General features: G+C 37.9%; 1 pseudogene; it reads left to right on the plus strand.

The window, feature by feature from the left end:
- The first annotated feature begins 927 nt into the window (after window positions 1–927).
- LOC132600742 (putative disease resistance RPP13-like protein 1) lies at window positions 928–8,882 on the plus strand (annotated as a pseudogene).
- Window positions 8,883–17,936: the final 9,054 nt, after the last annotated feature.

Genomic DNA, 17,936 nt, shown 5'->3' on the forward strand with positions numbered 1-17,936 from the left:
CTTTAACTTCTTCTCAAAGTTAAATCAAAATAAAATAGAGAATTTGCGCAATCGTACAAAAAACTAATAAAAACAAAAATACAATATAGAACATACATATAAAAAAAAAAAAAAAAACATCAACTTAGAAACTCAAACACTTCTAAAAGAACGCAAAATAAATTGTAAAACTTCATCATTTAAATGTTGAAATTTCGCCCAAGCTAATATCTATGACTTTTTCTAAAACATGTTCTTTCTTTGATTTTCTTTTCTGTTTTAGGGAGTATCATTTGAATCTGACTTATTCTAATTCTGAATATATATGTCACCATATTATTATTAGTAGTATGGTGGACAACGATCCTAGCAAGAGCTTGAATCGCATTCCTGTGGTGCCTCTCCGTTTATGGTTCTAGCATGTTCGCATTCTAATACCTTACCAGAATAATTCTTCCTTAATGTTCAAACCAACGGTACACTAATCTTCTACTAATAAAAATATCACTAGTAGAGTTTACATTAGAGATTCATAGATAATAAATTGCTCCTAAACCAAGATAAGCAACTGCCTTCCATATCGACAATCAATCTAACTACTTCATTCTAAAAGTACTTTGGGGAAAAAACAGTTGTTTTTAGCTTTTGAAATATTATTTTTAATAATCTCCAAAAACATTTATTGCACCCAAAAACTTAGCTAAATACCTTATTTTTTAAAAATAAACATTTATTAAAAAAAAAGATATTTTTGAAAGAAAATAAACTTGACCAAACAAAGCTAATATTCTTGATATGATAGTCCTTTTTTAGCACTATAATGAACCGTGGAGAAATTTATCTTTTTTTCAGTTCCCCGCCTGGGGCCCCCATTTTACACCCCTGAGTACCCTTCTTCTCTTACTTCAATTATTCAATTGAGAAATTAATGAATAGTCAAGAAATCAGAAAAGTCATACTTTAGAAAACAGAAAAAAAGTACAGTTTTGCTTCTTCTTTTTTTTTCTTTTCTTTTCTATGGCTGTCAGTTGTAGACTGTAGCTACTAATACTAGAAAACATAGTTGTACCAATTACAAGTAAGGTCACTGGCAAAAGAGATGGAAATCACTGACCCTTCTTTGCAAGTTACTCTTATCATTCAACCGGTAAAATAAAGATCTTTGTAGAGACTTTTCTAAGATAGAAACATTATTAATCTTCTCAAATTTTTATAATCATTTTGAGGTTCCATGTTTCGATTTGCAGATTTCAAAAATGGATATTGGCATAGCAATTGGTGGTGCATTTCTCTCTTCAGCTTTGAATGTTCTCTTTGATAGGCTTGCTCCTCAGGGTGAGCTGCTCAAGATGTTTCAGAAGCATAAGGATGGTGTTCAACCTTTTGGGAAGCTGAGGATGACTTTGCGTGGCCTTCTAGTTGTGCTAAGTGATGCAGAGAATAAGCAAACATCAGATCCATGTGTGAGCCAGTGGCTTAACGAGCTTCGAGATGCTGTGGATGATGCTGAAAACTTAATAGAAGAAGTCAATTATGAAGCCTTGAGGCTTAAGGTGGAAGGTCAGCATCGAAATATTGCAGAAGGAATAAGCAACTTGCAGGCAAGTGACCTTCACTTGGGCCTAAGTGATGAATTTTTTCGTAACGTAAGGAGGAAGTTGGAAGACACCGTTGGAAAGTTGAAGGTGTTGCAAGAGCAAATAGGTGACCTTGATCTAACAAAGTATCTTGATTCGGGTAATCAAGGAAAAAGGGAATCTTCAACTTCTGTGGTTGATGAATCTGATATCTTTGGTAGGAAGGATGAAATAGAGAAATTGGTTCGCCGTTTAATGTCTGAAGATTCAAATGGAAAACATCTGACTGTAGTCCCTATTGTTGGCATGGGGGGCGTTGGCAAGACAACACTTGCTCAAGCAGTTTACAATGATAAGAAAGTGGAAAAACATTTTGATTTGAAAGCTTGGGTTTGTGTGTCTGAGTCGTATGATGCTTTAAGAATAACAAAAGGGTTACTTCAGGAGATTGGCTCATTTGACTTAAAGGATGATAACAATCCCAATAAGCTAGAGGTCAAATTGAAGAAAAGCCTAACGGGAAAAAGATTTCTAGTTGTCCTTGATGATGTGTGGAATGATAACTATAATAAGTGGGATAAGTTGAGAAATCTTTTTGTACAAGGAAAAATAGGAAGCAAGATCATTGTGACGACACGTAATAGAAGAGTTGCCTCGATGATGGATAATGAGAAAGTTAGCACGGACATTTTGTCTAGTGAAGTTAGCATGGACATTTTGTCTATTGATGACTCTTGGTCTCTATTCAAAAGACATGCATTTGAAAACATGGATCCCAAGGCGCATCCAGAATTTGAAGAGGTCGGAAAACATATTGCAACTAAGTGCAAAGGATTGCCCTTAGCTCTGAAGACGCTTGCTGCATGTTACGCTCCATATCAGAGGTTGAAGGGTGGAGACATATTTTAAGAAGTGAAATATGGGAGCTGCGAGACAATGACATATTACCAGCGTTGAAGTTGAGCTACAATGATCTTCCCACACATTTAAAACGATGTTTTTCCTATTGTGCAATATTTCCCAAAGATTGTCCATTTCGGAAAGAACAAGTTATTCATCTGTGGATTGCTAATGGTCTTGCACCACAGGAAGATTCAGGCAACCTGTACTTTCTCGAGTTGAGATCAAGATCATTATTCGAAAGGGCCCCAAATTCTTCTCAAGTGGACAAAGAGAAATTCTTAATGCATGACCTTGTCAATGATTTAGCCCAAATTGCGTCTTCAAAACTTTGTATCAGGTTGGAAGAGAGCCAAGGATCTCATATGTTGGAAAACAGTCGACATCTATCATATTCAATGGGATATGCTGACTTTGAGAAATTGAAACCCCTCGACAAATTAGAGCAACTGAGGACATTGCTTCCAATCAATATCCACCGCAATATCTGGTTCGAGCTAAGCAAGAGGGTGCTGCATAACATATTGCCAAGACTCAGATCCTTAAGGGCACTATCACTGTCTCGTTATGAGATTAAGGAGTTGCCAGATTCCTTGTTTATCAAATTAAAACTCCTAAGATTTTTAGACCTTTCTCAGACAGAGATTAAGAGGTTGCCAGATTCAACTTGTGTACTGTACAACTTAGAGACACTTCTCCTGTCAAATTGTAGTTATCTTGAGGAGTTACCTCTGCCGATGGAAAAGCTAATCAACTTGCATCACCTTGACATTAGCGGCACTTCTCGCTTGAAGATGCCCCAACATGTGAGCAAGTTGAAAAGCCTCCATGTGTTAGTGGGAGCTAAATTTCTTTTAGGTGGTTGCAATGGTTCGAGAATGGCAGATTTAGGTGAACTACATAACTTGTATGGATCTCTATCAATTCTAGAGTTGCAAAACGTGGTTGATAGAAGGGAAGCTCTGAAGGCAAAGATGAAGGAAAAGGAACATGTTCAGATGTTATCTTTGAAGTGGAGTGAAAGTATTGCCAATAATTCACAAACAGAAAGAGACATACTTGATGAGCTACAACCAAGTAGAAACATAAAAGAACTCGAAATCGCTGGATATAGAGGGACAGAATTTCCAAATTGGTTTGCTGATCATTCGTTTCTTAAGCTGCTTGTGAAATTGTCTCTTAGCAAGTGCGAGAACTGTTTTTCCTTGCCATCACTAGGACAGCTTCCGTATTTGAAATTCCTCTCTATTGAAGAGATGCATCGAATAACAGAGGTGACTCGAGAATTCTATGGCAGTTCGTCCTCCAGAAAGCCTTTTAACTCTCTTGAGAAGCTAGTATTTGCAGTGATGCTGGAGTGGAAGCAGTGGCGTATACTAGGAAATGGAGAGTTCCCTATTCTTCATGACCTTTGGATTCAAGATTGCCCCAAGTTGATTGAGAAGTTGCCTGAAAATCTTTGTTCTCTAGCAAGATTGACAATTTTAAATTGTCCTAACCTCAATTTGGAGACACCTATCCAACTTCCAAATTTGAAAGAGTTTGAAGTTTTTGGTTCTCCTAAGCTTGGAGTTCTTTTTGATGATGCTGAACTATTTACATCCCAACTTAAGGGAATGAAGCAGATTGTTAAATTAGAAATTACTGCTTGTCAGTCTATTACCTCCTTACCTATTAGCATTCTGTCGAATACCTTGAAGACAATCGAGATATCTCGTTGTGGGAAGTTGAAACTGGAGGCGCCAGTTAGTGAGAAGATTTCTAGTGGATATTGTACCATGTTTTTGGAGATATATAGATGTGATTCTCTAGATGATATATTACCTGAGTTGGTCCCAGGAGCACGTGATTTGAGTGTACGAAATTGTCACAACCTTAAAAGGCTTTTGATTCCTACTGGGACTGAAACTCTTTATATTGGGTATTGTGAGAATATTAAAAGACTTACGGTGACATGTCGGACTCAGATGACGTCATTGTTTATTAACGACTGCAAGAAGCTGAAGTGGCTGCCAGAACGTATGCAGGAACTCCTTCCATCTCTTAAGAAACTGAAACTGTTGTATTGTCCAGAAATAGAGTCCTTTCCTGAAGGAGGATTGCCCTTCAATTTAGAAGTCCTTTGGATATGGGATTGCAAGAAACTGGTGAATAACCGAAAGGAGTGGTGTTTACCCTGTCTCAGAGAGTTAAACATCAGCCATGATGGCAGCGATGAAGAGATTCTTGTTGATGAGAATTGGGAGTTTCCTTGCTCTATTCGAAGTCTTAGCATACGCAATCTGAAAACATTAAGCAGCCAAGTTCTCAAAAGCCTCACCTCTCTTGAATCTTTATCTACTAGTAGGTTACCCCAAATTCAATCACTGCTGGAAGCAGGGCTTTCCTCAACTCTTTCTGAGCTAAAATTACATAACCATGATGAACTCCATTCACTACCAATGGAAGGTCTGCGCCTCACTTCTCTTCAATGTCTATCCATCGATTCTTGCCATAATCTCCAATCTATTCCAGAATCAGCGCTGCCCTCCTCCCTCTCTAAGCTGACCATCGATAATTGCCCTAATCTCCAATCTATTCCAGAATCAGCGCTGCCCTCTTCTCTCTCTAAGTTGACCATCGATAATTGCCCTAATCTATCTATTCCGGAATCAGCGCTGCCCTCCTCCCTCTCTGAGTTGACCATTGGTAATTGCCCTAATCTCCAATCTATTTCGAAAACAGTGCTGCCCTCCTCCCTCTCTAAGCTGACCATCCAAAGATGCCCTAATCTCCAATCCCTTCCAGTAAAGGGGACGCCCTCTTCCCTCTCTGAATTGTTTATTTCTGACTGCCCATTGCTCAAACCACTCCTAGAATTTGAGAAGGGAGAATACTGGAAAAATATTGCTCAAATTCCCACCATAAAGATCAATGAGGAATACCAGTAATGATTAAACGAATGGTGCTCCGACATATGTAAGTATATTCTTTTTCCCCAGTAGCTTTTTATTTTTGTCTACTTCCCTTTGCTAGTTTGTTAATTCTTTTCCTTCGTTAAATCTTTGAGTAGCGCAAGGCCTCTATTGCTGTTGTGAAGCTAAAGAATCATCATCAGATCGGGAAAATAGTGCATTGAAATAGTGTGAAAAAATGGGTACAGACAGGAATTGAAGTAATCTGCTCCATAAAGTTGATAGCTTTATGTAATATTTAGGGGTGGCAGTTTGGTTGGGTTTTTGTAGGTTGAAAATGGTTTGAATAAAAATGGGCTGGGTAATAAATAGAGGGGTTGGTTATGGGTTAGCCCATATTATATATAAGTGTAACATTATTTCAAGTGTAATGTTCATATTTTTTTTTTTTTTGTCAAATTAAATTAATTTTTTATTTATATTTATAGTTAAATATTATGAAATAGAAAATTTGGGGGTGCGTGGGTGAAGATTTTTTTTTCATTTTTTATAAAAGTAGAATGATACCCCCAAAAAATTCGGAAAATCTTAAAGTTCTATCAAAACTGGATAATAAATTATATTGCAGTTGAGAATTGAAGGAGATTGGATCAATTTTTTTGAGCATTCTTTTTCGTCAGAAGCTTTTTACTTTTGTTTACTTTCCCTTTGCTTGTTTGTTAATTCTTTTCCTTTGTTAAATCTTGTTGAGCAGTCTGTAGCATCTATTGCACTGTGAAGCTGAGGAATCATCTTCAGATCGGAGACGAATTTAATTTTAGATGACAAAAGAAGGTAATAAAAAAATGAAATCTGGTATAGGTAGGAATTGAAATAATTTTCTCCAGAAAGTTGATAACACAATGTAATATTGATGAACTAGTACTTTTTTATATGTCAACGGGATTTTTATTGTCTTTGGAAATTTATCTCTATAGCAATTCATGTATTCTTGTTCTTTCCATTTTTCAGTGAGTTGAGACAGGAGAAGGTGGTTTAGAGTTATGCACATGCTCACTTATGAATGCACAGCTCTAAAGGAATTCAAAGGTATATGAGAGGAGTTTGTTTCCTAACTATACAAAATATAAGTTTGCTTCTAAATAATTAACAGCTAAAAGTATCAGCAATGTGTAGGTTATTATGTTATGAATTTCGGATATCAACTTAACATTCTTTTCCTTTTCTTTGTCAGGATTTTGGTAAGGATATATAAGTAAGGATATATAAGCTATTATAGCTCTTTCTCGGTTGGTGAAAGTAAAGTTGTGCTGATATTCTCTATTGAATAGCCAATCACCTCGACTGTGATCTATCAGCAAAGTGTAAGTGAAGAAAAACTAGTCATTTTTATCGTCCAGTGCTCTTAACTATCAGGACTGATATTTTTTCCAGATTAAGATAGGTTCTTGTAATCGTTGATTGTAACGTTATATATGCTTATGCCTTGAACTGCTTATACATTGCTCTGCATAATTCTTAATTTTATATGGATTGGTCAGTATATAGATTTGATGGTAGCTAAGATGAGGCTTGGCACTGTTTCAGGTTTTCTTCCAAAATATCAGAACAAATCAGAGGGCAATGTTTGACAGAAGGGTAAACATTTTGCCAGAAGCCTCTCCTAATGGATTGGTAAGTATTTTACTATTAATGACGTTTAAACCAAACCATGATCAGCATGATCGTTTTTTCCCTTGATTAAGAAGAATGATTCATCTTAGTGCTTGAAGTTTCATTTAATTTCACTAGAAACGTAAAAGACATAAATTTGTGGGATCATCAGAATGATATCTCTTTGCTATTAATGACGTTTAATTTTATTTTCAAGACATGAATTATGTTTTGCTCATTATCAAACACAGATTTATTTTAAAGGTCCATAGAGAATCTAAATTCTAGAAAAAATATTCACGGATAACAATCAGAAGTTTTAGGAAATAAGTATTCCATTGTCAGGATTTTGGCAGCACTACAGCCTCCAAATCCAGTTTTATATGCATGTCACAAGACCTTTTTTTTATAGGATGACAGCTTTTAGTAGTTTTCTCTACGTATGTAATGAAAATGATCATCTCTATAATTGGTTTAATAGCAAATTAAGAACTTCACGATTTTCTTCCATTTTGTCAGGATTTCGACAACAGTATGATCAGTTCCTCCGCTGTATTTTGGGAATGATCATTTGGCAATGATATAATGTCATCTCCTCGTGGAAGGTTCATTCTGTTTTAGCTGAAGTTTGCCACCAGAACTCATGCAAGGTTTCTTGTGGAAGTTTGAACCATTATCATTGCAGTAGTTGTTCAATCAATCTGCGGGAATCACTTGTAACAGCATGAATGTTCAAAAAACTGAAATCTATTTCACAGGGAGGTATATATCTTTTGCCTAATTCTTGTAAGATCACATTGGATTTAAAGGACTAATGACTACATAAAGCTTGGAAATCAAAAATTTAAAGGAGGATTTTCAAATATTGTTCTTTTTCATTAAGTAGCTTTATTCGCTGATCTTTGACTTTTTAACAACATGGCATTTGATAGGTAATACTGATACTGATGGATGTTGCCATTTTTTGAATATCTAGATTATAGTTGAATGGATATTCATAGTCACTTCCCAATTTCATTTTTTCTGTTTTGTATTTGTTTTCTTTTTGCTTACCCTTTTTTAGTCAGCCTCATATGGAAGCTTGGAACTTGAAAACCAGCATTGATTTGCATCAGAAATAGATTTAGGGTTAGGAAACAAAGTAGATGTATCATGATGTTGTTAAAACTATGCCAGGTGTCTGAATGAGAACTCGTAGAGTTGGAGGGACCAGGAACAAATTTTGGTGCAAATATGTGTGTCTATTTGTCTTGCTGCAAGGAACTCAAAGGTACATGAGAAAAAAGTTGTTCAAGGTAAACACAACAAAAGGGCATATTGTACATTATGGTTAGTTTATAACGCAGATACTACTTTTTCATTGTTAGGATTTTGACAAGGCTCAACGATAATTTGGGAAGGGACAAGTTCCAATGGTCTCCTCCAATGCCACAACATCTGCAGAGAAGAAGGCAGTTAGAACTTCAAATTTAGAAGGACTCTCAATGTCCGTGAAATTGGAAGAGTTGTTGCCTCACTAAATGCCTTGGAACCCCTCCAAAGTCTTAATTGCGATGAGGACACCCTGGTTTGGAAGCCACACAGCAAAGGTGTTTTCTCTCTCAACTCTTGCTACAAGATTTTCACCCACACAAGCTCCCAGCAAAGTCTTTGGCCCTAGACTCACTCAGATATAGAAAGACGAAAGCACCATTCAAAGTGGCATGTTTCTCCTGGTTGGTGGCAGAAAAAATGTATGTTTGATACATGAAAACCTCCAGAGAAGGGGAAATTTGTGCAGAGAAATTTCGGCGTTTCACTTTTTTTTTTTAAAGCAAATCTGCTAGTCGAGATACCTAGGGCTAGTTTTATATTAATGAATTTCGGCATTTCATTTTCATTTCCTTTCTCTGTATAAAATCAAAATCCTAGCAGTAGTTGATTGTGAACCGGTGGTAAAATGGGTAAAAAATATGGTTATCCGCCCGACCCAACCCATTTAAAATGGGTCCAGTATGAGTCAACCCATATTATCCATTTAAATTATGTGGTAATTTAATGGGTAAAATGGATAAAACTCAAAGTATATAGGGTGTGTTTAGTAATGCTAATTTTCTCATGTTCCTTTGGTAAAACGATTTGCAAATTTTTTTTTTTTTTTTTGGAAAAATAAGTCCCATATTTGACATTTCACCAACCACCCAACCACACCCCCTCCAAAAAAATTTAAAGCTTTAACTTTTTTTCTTTTTTGGTTTTCTTCACCACCCCCTCCCACCCCACTCACACCCTAAAAAAAATTGAAGGTTATTATTTTATTTTTTTTGGTTTTTACCCCCCCTCCCCCCCAACCCCCCAAAAAAAGTTAAATTTATTTAAAAAGTATTTATTTTGGTTTTCTACACCACCCCCACCCCTTGCATCCCTATCCCCTACCGAATTTTCTACTTCATATATTTTATTTTGCTTTTATAAAAAAATTATAAAAATTGGGAATTTGCGTGGTTAAATTTGGTGTGGATGGATGGTGGATTATGGTGTGTGTGTCACGCCCCAACCTTTGGTAACGCGTGATTGGCACCCGGCACCTTACGGGGCCGAGCGAACCAAGCTGTAACTTGCATCTTCTTTGTCTCGAATGATAGAATAAGGCCAAGGAGGTTAACTACGAATATAATATCATGCCTATATATATGTACAATGGGCCCAAGATGCCAACATAACTATCGTCAAAACATAACTAATTTGTATACAAGAAACTGTCTGTAAAGCCTCTATGAACATGACTGAAACATACAAGTCGGGCTAGGGCCCCCGACATACCCGTAACACACAAAAATACACATACGAACCCAGACTTGGCAATGCTCCAGGAAGAAGTGGAGCCCACCAATCAAGACTAGTACCTAAAGACAGCATACTTTGAAAGGTCCTCGTCTCATCTGTCTATACCTGCGGGCATGAACACAAGGTTCACAAGCAAAAGGACGTCAGTACGAATAGTGTACCGAGTATGTAAGGCGGAAATGTAACATAATAAACATATACTGCAAATAAGAAGGATATTAATCAACCTGGCACTTTTGATTTACTAATGAGAATCTAGTACACATGTCTCTTTATACTCTCATATCTTTAACTCCATTTATGTATACTACTGTGATTCTGACCTACATATTATCCTGGTGCTATCTGCCCAACTGATCAGGGGTAACTGCCCGACCGGCCGTAGCACGGTGGTAACTGCCCGTCCGATTACCGCCCGACGGTAGAGTGCAACTACCCGACTGATCAATGATAACTGCCCGACCGGCCGTAGCATAGTGGTAACTGCCCGTCCTATTACCGCCCCACGGTAGAGCGTAACTGCCCGACCGACCGTAGCTCGGTGGTAATAACTGCCCAACCAGCCGTAGCACGGTGGTAAATACATAGTTGCCCAACTAGTCGTAGACTAGTGGTAAATGTAATCAACATTATGGCCTGACCTCCCTAAGTAATCTCTATGCACTTCTCATGGTCATCACGTGTCTGTTATAGCATACACGATCACATAAGTCTTATAAGCACAGTTCTGGGCCATAAGGACCTATTATCGCTTAACTGAACATTAACCAAATTGTGAGATAAATCATAAGCCTGTCTTCTAGCATCAAATACCTGATTGGGGATCCTCTGCTAGCACTCTATTCATGTAAACATTGCCTAGGTACACATTTCTAAACGCATCGGAGTGACATAAGGTCGATAAACCTCCGATTAACATTAGGGAACTATCATCATGAACATATCTCACCTTGAAGGAACAAGACCATAAGATGAGATCAATAACAATGAATAACATCTATGGTCATGAAACGAGCTCAATGATATCATAAGAACATCGGGAACTATAAGCTTTGGTACTTTTAGAAACAGGGTTATTGAAGATATCATGTCTATGTTCACAACAAAGAAATCATGCCTTAAGAAAGAAAGGTTTAGCCTTAACATACCTTTCTGGTCTCCTTAACTACTTAACGCTTATCTTCCCAAGCTCGTAAAGCTACATTCAAGAGAATTCATATTATTATTAGGCTTATCGTCATATGCTTATCTTATGCCTTCAAATTAAACCCCTTTAGAATCTGCCGAAATTCGGGCAGCATTTCCCCTTACTCTCCAATCACCTCATCATATACAACAACCCACAATAACAACAACAAACCTACAAAAGTCCTTAAATACTCCTTTTACTGCCCTTACAAAAAGTATACATCAAACAACCCAAAGTATATCAATATACAATAACAATATACACTTCCTTTCTTCCCAATCAAGGGGCATAATCTCATCAACACACCAACAACATTAGATACCATCCATATACATGTAAATTAACTCAACAACTATAACACAACACTTTATGACCATTCCTCCATAACTATTTTCAATTTTAAGACTTGCTAAATCATCAAATCAACTCAACATAAGAGATAGGATGAAGAACATACCTTATACTTGAAGAACTTTAGCCATACCAACTTTCTTCAAGACCAAACTCACCACAACATCAAGTAGAAACAAGAACAATCACTTTTCATGAACTAGTTAGGTGTAATATTGTTGAATTCTTGATCTAAGGGCAATAGGTGTTTAAGAAAAGTGTATCGATGTTTCTAGAGCTCAAAAGAAGTGGCAATGATTAAAAAAGGGGAATAATAGGTGTTATACCCCATTTTAACCGGGTTAAAGTAGAAGTACAGCATATTCTATGTAAAGACAATTAATAATTAATATGTAGAAAAATAATGATTTTACAAAGTGTTGTCTTGTAATTAATTTAACGATTCCAAACCCGAAAATGAAACGATGACGAACATTTAAAATTTGTGATAAAGTAATGCTCGTAATGTTGAAAATAAAAGTAGCGAAAATAATAGTAGTGAAAATAAAGTATTTAGCTCGTCAGTAAATTTAGACGCCCGAGTGAATAAAATTAAATAAAGGAGGGACAAAATTGAGTGTCAACAGATGCCCCTCTTCGACCGGAGACGATGTAAGAGTTTTCGGGCGAAGAAGTTGACGTAGTAGCCAATTTTGTTCCGACCAACAAATACGAACTCGAGAAAATACGGGTTAGGAGAATTGGTGGGAAATATTATGAGGGCAGAAGGAATTATGGTCGAACCTGTTGAAAGAATGTTATTTATGGATTTATAACTTGGCAAGGGTTGTGGATAGGTGACGAGAATGGAACATATGCATATAGCCTCCTGATTATAAATGTGGTGCACAACATACCCATAAGTAGGACTCTACTAGACACGATGTAAATTCTCCAAAAATGCCCCAGTATTGAGTTATGGAGACACTGGGATATAGAAAGGGATACAAGATTGTGAAAAGAGTAGATTGAATAGAGTTTTAGCGATGGACATGAAAGAGAAATTAACCTACGTATCACGTGTTTGTGGACGTAGGCGGAATTGAGTTCGAGAGTAGATCTGTGACCTTTGCTTGTGAGTTTGATATTCCTCTTCAGCAATTTTGCCCCAGTTCACTGCGTAAGATAAAGTTTCACGTTGCGTTGTGTCTCTGCATGTAGATTGTATTTTCTGCCAAAACTGAAATTCATGTCAAAATTAGTAATAAAGTCTGGGATAAAGTTGAAAGTACAAAATTTATAAAGAGTATAAAATGATAATAAATATGAGTATGGGATTGAAGATGACGTCGCGTGGCTTATAATGAGGTCCTGTGTCCAAATGTTGTCTCTGGTTGTCTTCAGGGACTTGAATGAATGTGTGATGTTTATGCTGAAGATGTAATAATATCTCTAGTTGTCGTTTGAAGATGATAGTGATAAGGCCTCCGACTGTCTTTCGGGACTCGATGATAAATGATGTCTGCGGAATTTAATGTAAAGTCGTTAAAGTAGGTAAAGTAGATGATGAAGTAAAGTGATAAAGTAAAGAGTAAAGTAAAAGGGTTGCCGTTTGGCTTATGCAGATGAGGTTGTGTAGCCGAATGATGCCCCCGGTTGTCTTCGGAGACTTGATGAAGATTCCCGTAAAGTCCGGGGTAAAGTCATAGAGTGGATGATGTCTCCGGTTGTCTTCGGAGGCTCAGTGATAATTCCTGTAAAGTTCAGGGTAAAGTCGTTAGAGTTGGTAAAGTGAATGATAAAGTAGAGAGTAAAGTCATAGTGTAGCCGTCTGGCTTATGTATATGAGGTTGTATAGCCGAATGATGCCCCCGGTTGTCTTCGGAGACTTAATGATAATCCCTGCAAAGTTCAGGATGAAATCATTAAAGTTGGTAAAGTAAATGATAAAGTAATTCGTAAAGTCATAGTGTAGCCATTCGGCTAATGATGTTGATGATATCGTGACAGGCTGAATTAATGACACGTAATCCTGATTTGATTCGTCTTTAACCTACAAAACAGGTATATTTGTTAATGAAGTCATAAATTTGTTGTGATAAAATAAAATTAAAGATAGAGTTAGAAATAAAGCCGTTTGGCTTTTAAGGCGAGGCCATAATGGGTCAGATGATGCTTTTCGGTCGTGATTGATAGACTTGACTGTTGATCTCGCGGTTTTAGGTTCCTGCACTCAAAGAAAAATTCTTAGTTTGGGAGGGCGAAGTTGATTCGTGTTGACTTGAAGCTTGACTTTGTTGGCGCTCCATTCATCCTGTTTGTTTGGATCTTGTGATCTCCGTTTAAGCCTCGGTAGATGAACAGTAGTGAAACAATTGAAAGAAAGTGTTTCATTTGAAAAATATATATGTAAGTGTATGTATATAAGGAAAGATATATATGAAAATATATGTATGCAAGTTGTAAAATATTTCTGCTAACTTCCGATTGTGACACGTCTGAAACAATTGAAAAGTCATTTGTATATACTATTTCCTGTCTGGTAGCCTTAATATTGTCGATGTCCAACCGTTCTTTTGTCTATATCTTTCAAAATATGCCCCAGTTTTGGGTTCAGAAGGGTATGCTAAATTTATGTCGTGGTATGACCGAACCTTGTATAGGTTGCCTCCCTCCAAGGGAATCAGGTCAGAACGTAGTTCGTAAAGTACATAGAAATGGTTTGAAATTTTCTGATAAAGGGACCGAACCCGATGTGGATTGCCTACGTATCCCACCAAGGGAATCAGGTCAGCGTAGTTCTGTTGTGTAAATGGTAAAAGGTTTGTTGGTTTTCTACCTAAATATGACTGACTTGTATGTTGATAGTCTATGAATCCTATTGAGGAGATCAGGCTATGTGTAGTTCTCCTTACATAAGGGATTTTGGATTTTCTGTTATAGTGCAACCGAACCCTATGTGGGCTGCCTACGTATCCCACCACGGGAATCGGGTCGGAACGTAGTTCGTACGGTATAGAAGGAAAGGTTGCAAACTAGGCTGTCTAACCTAATATTGTCTTTCAATGTCTTCTTGACTGATAGCTTTCATGCTTGTGTCATTGCCTATCGGCTATTTCCATTTCTTCCGAGTGGGATCTTGTTTTGTCCTCTTGTTTTCTTTGTTACTCTACCGAGATGTATGTTATTCGCTCATCTTATGTCACAACCATAGAGTTGGCAGATTCAATAAGTAAAGTAGAAAATAACGATAATAGATGATTAAGGAAAATCAGAAATGCATTCATAGATTTGCAATTAAGCTTCCAAAAGATGAAGCAAAGCAACAAAGGTTTTGCGCGTGATTCAAGCCTCAATTTAAAAAAATAAGTTCACTACATGTTCAAACTACCAAGACTCCCGGCGAATCAGGGACGGAGTACAAGTCTGATTCTTCAGAGTCTCTCCTAGTTCGGCACCCCGTATGGTCGATGTCTCGGTATTGTGAGTAGTTGCAGCAGTAATCTTCATGTGTGTTTGTCTTTGGATTGTTCCCACGGGAGCGACAAAAGTTGATGACATGCCCCTTTCCACCCTTCCAATTGACGCACTGGCTTCTTTCAAATCTTGGCATCTTCGTGAGCAGGTAAAGGATTGTTGACCACATTAGGCCTAGCTCCAGTGAGCTTGATCGCTCCTTCCTTGATCAAGGCTTCGATTTTGTTTTTAAGCCCATAGCAATCCTCAGTGTCGTGCCCAGCAACTCCAGAATGGTATGCACATCGTTTGGAACCATCAAACCATTTTGGAATAGGATCGGGAATTTTTCCTTCAATCGGTTGTATTACGCCTGCTGCTTTCATTCTTTCAACCAATTGAGCCAATGGTTCAGCGAACCGAGTGTAATTACGAGTGTTGTTGGTGTCAGGGTTCGGACGAGCTTTAGGTGTGGCATGTGGTCTATTTTGGTAAGTTGGAGCTTGGACGGGTTGATACGGACGTGGGTTTTGATGTGAAGGTGCTCGGGGTTGGTAGTAGTTTGCTTGGGCGTTGTAGACAGGGTAAGGAGATAGTGGAGCTTGGTAGGGTTCGGTGTAGTGATAAGGGTAGAAAGGTTGTTGTGGGTGATTAAAGTATGTAATGGCTTGGCTCGGCTTATGCCCTTGGATATTCATGACTGCAGCGACATCGTCTTTCTTCTTTTTAACCCCGCCGACAGAACCAGATTGAATAGCTTTGTTTATTGCTTGCAAAGCAATAAGATCCTGAATTTTTCCCGATTTGATTCCTTCTTCGAAGGCTTCTCCATTCGGAAAACTTCTGTGAATTTTTGTCCCATCATACCTATCATTTTCTCATAAAATATGCCAGCCTGACATTCAATGAAGGTAGCAGTCATTTCTCTATCATTCATCGGAGGTTGAACCCTGGCCGCTTCTGACCTCCAACGTAACGCATACTCGCGGAACGTCTCAGTTGACTTCTTGGTTAACTTAGTCATGTAGACTCTATCTGGCGTGATATCGGTGTTAAAACTGAATCTATCCATAAAGTCTTGCGCCATGTCACTCCAACCACGCCACTTGTGGACGTCTTGTTGTGTGTACCAAGTAAGAGCCTCACCAGATAAGCTTCTTATGAAGAGCTTCATCCTTATGTTCTGGTCTCTACCTACTCCAACCAGTTTTTCACAATAGGCCCTTAAGTGTGTATGAGGGTCGCCTGTCCCATTAAATGTATCAAATTTAGGCGGCTTGTAGCCTACGGCCAAATCGACGTTAGGCTGAACACAGAGATCCTCGTATTTGTCACGACCCGACTCGGGGCCGCGACGAGCACCCGGTGCTAACCCACCCGAGCATCCTCTTAGCTTACTCTTATACTTACATCTAGGTGAGCCACATAATTATACATGCATTTCCATTGATTCGTCAACTAGTCCCATATGGACAACCGCACATTTATATTATCATAGGCATTTATGCTACATCAATATACATGGGCCAACGTGGCCGACAAAATGATATACAAAACATAGGCTGACAAGGCCAAACACATTTTACCCACACACCCATACGTCTACGAGTCTCTAAGAGTATAACATATCACATTAGCGGGACAGGACCCCGCTATGCCCATAATTATATACACAAAAGAATGAGTACCCAAAAGATATGGCTCCGAAGGAAATGGAGCTCTCTATGAAATCTCCGAATAGGCAGCTAAGGATCAAATCTGTCTCCCTGCGCACCTGCGGGCATGACGCAGCGTCCACAAACAAAAGGACGTCAGTACGAAGAATGTACTGAGTATGTAAAGCATGATCAACATCAATATAGGAGCATAATAGATATCATATGAAGATAGCATAAGAGGGGAGACAGTAATATCGTCATCATGTCGCTTACTTGCATACATCGTCGTTCGTATCCCATAGTAATACTCGTACCATACTTGTGCTCATATTCGTATACATGTCCTTATCCGTATTCCTATACGTAGTCTTTTCACATTCATATTCATATTATATACATAGTCATTTCACATACATAGCATTTACATAGCATACCCGACCTCATGGGATCGGTGTCTTATACATACTTGGCCAACCAAGGCTCAAGGTCATACATACCCGGCCCTACCAAGGCATCAGGGTTATCCGTACCCTCTGCAGAGGTGTGCGCGCATTTCGTAATCGTATACATACTTTATACATAATCATATACATATAGTCTTACCCGGCATCATAAGCTCGGGGTCTTATTATAGCCCTTCATAGGCACACATACACATATATCGTAGCTCGTAAGCATCTCTAGTCTCATTTTACTTTCATCATCATTTCTATCCTCATCATTATCGTTACATTTACATTATAGACTTACTCGTCATACGAGGAACGTAGTATAAGCATAGTACGTATCAAGGGTCGTGAGCTTATGAGCTCGGAATGTCAATCATGTGAAGACAACATACTCATATAGAGGAATTTAGGAATTTGGCCAAGAACCATGCCTTATGAAAGAAGGGTTAGCCTTACATACCTTTCCGTCGAACTATTCTATGCTTGCACGTTCCCTTCCAAAGCTAGCGTTTATACCTTCATTAATATCATAACAATGGCCATTAGTCATTCACATTATCCACATTATCTAGAATTCCTCAATTTGCCTCTAATTCACCCACATTCATGATTATAACACCCATCTTCGTCCATTCTTCTAAAGTGTTTAGTTCATGATCTTAATATCATTTATAGCACATTCATATCACAACACAACAACATTCATAACTCAATTCAAACTATTTCTCAAAATGTCACTATTCATCATTCATGACCTAGTTGACCACATTTTCTACAATCCATGTATTTTAATTCTCCAATACCTCAAACATCTTGTAAAAATCATGAATCTTACCTTAGAAGTTGTAGGAACAAGCTTTGGTTGATAATACTCTTCTTTGAGCAAAACACTAGTTTTTCTCCATTTGGATTTCTTGACTTGGATGATCCTTGATGATTCCCTTATCCTTGATTTACTTGTCTTAATGTTATGGATGACTTATAATCCTTGAAAACTCATAAAATAAATGTAGAGGGAAGTTCTA

Source organism: Lycium barbarum, chromosome 6, assembly GCF_019175385.1.
Source record: "Lycium barbarum isolate Lr01 chromosome 6, ASM1917538v2, whole genome shotgun sequence".
Taxonomy (NCBI): domain Eukaryota; kingdom Viridiplantae; phylum Streptophyta; class Magnoliopsida; order Solanales; family Solanaceae; genus Lycium; species Lycium barbarum.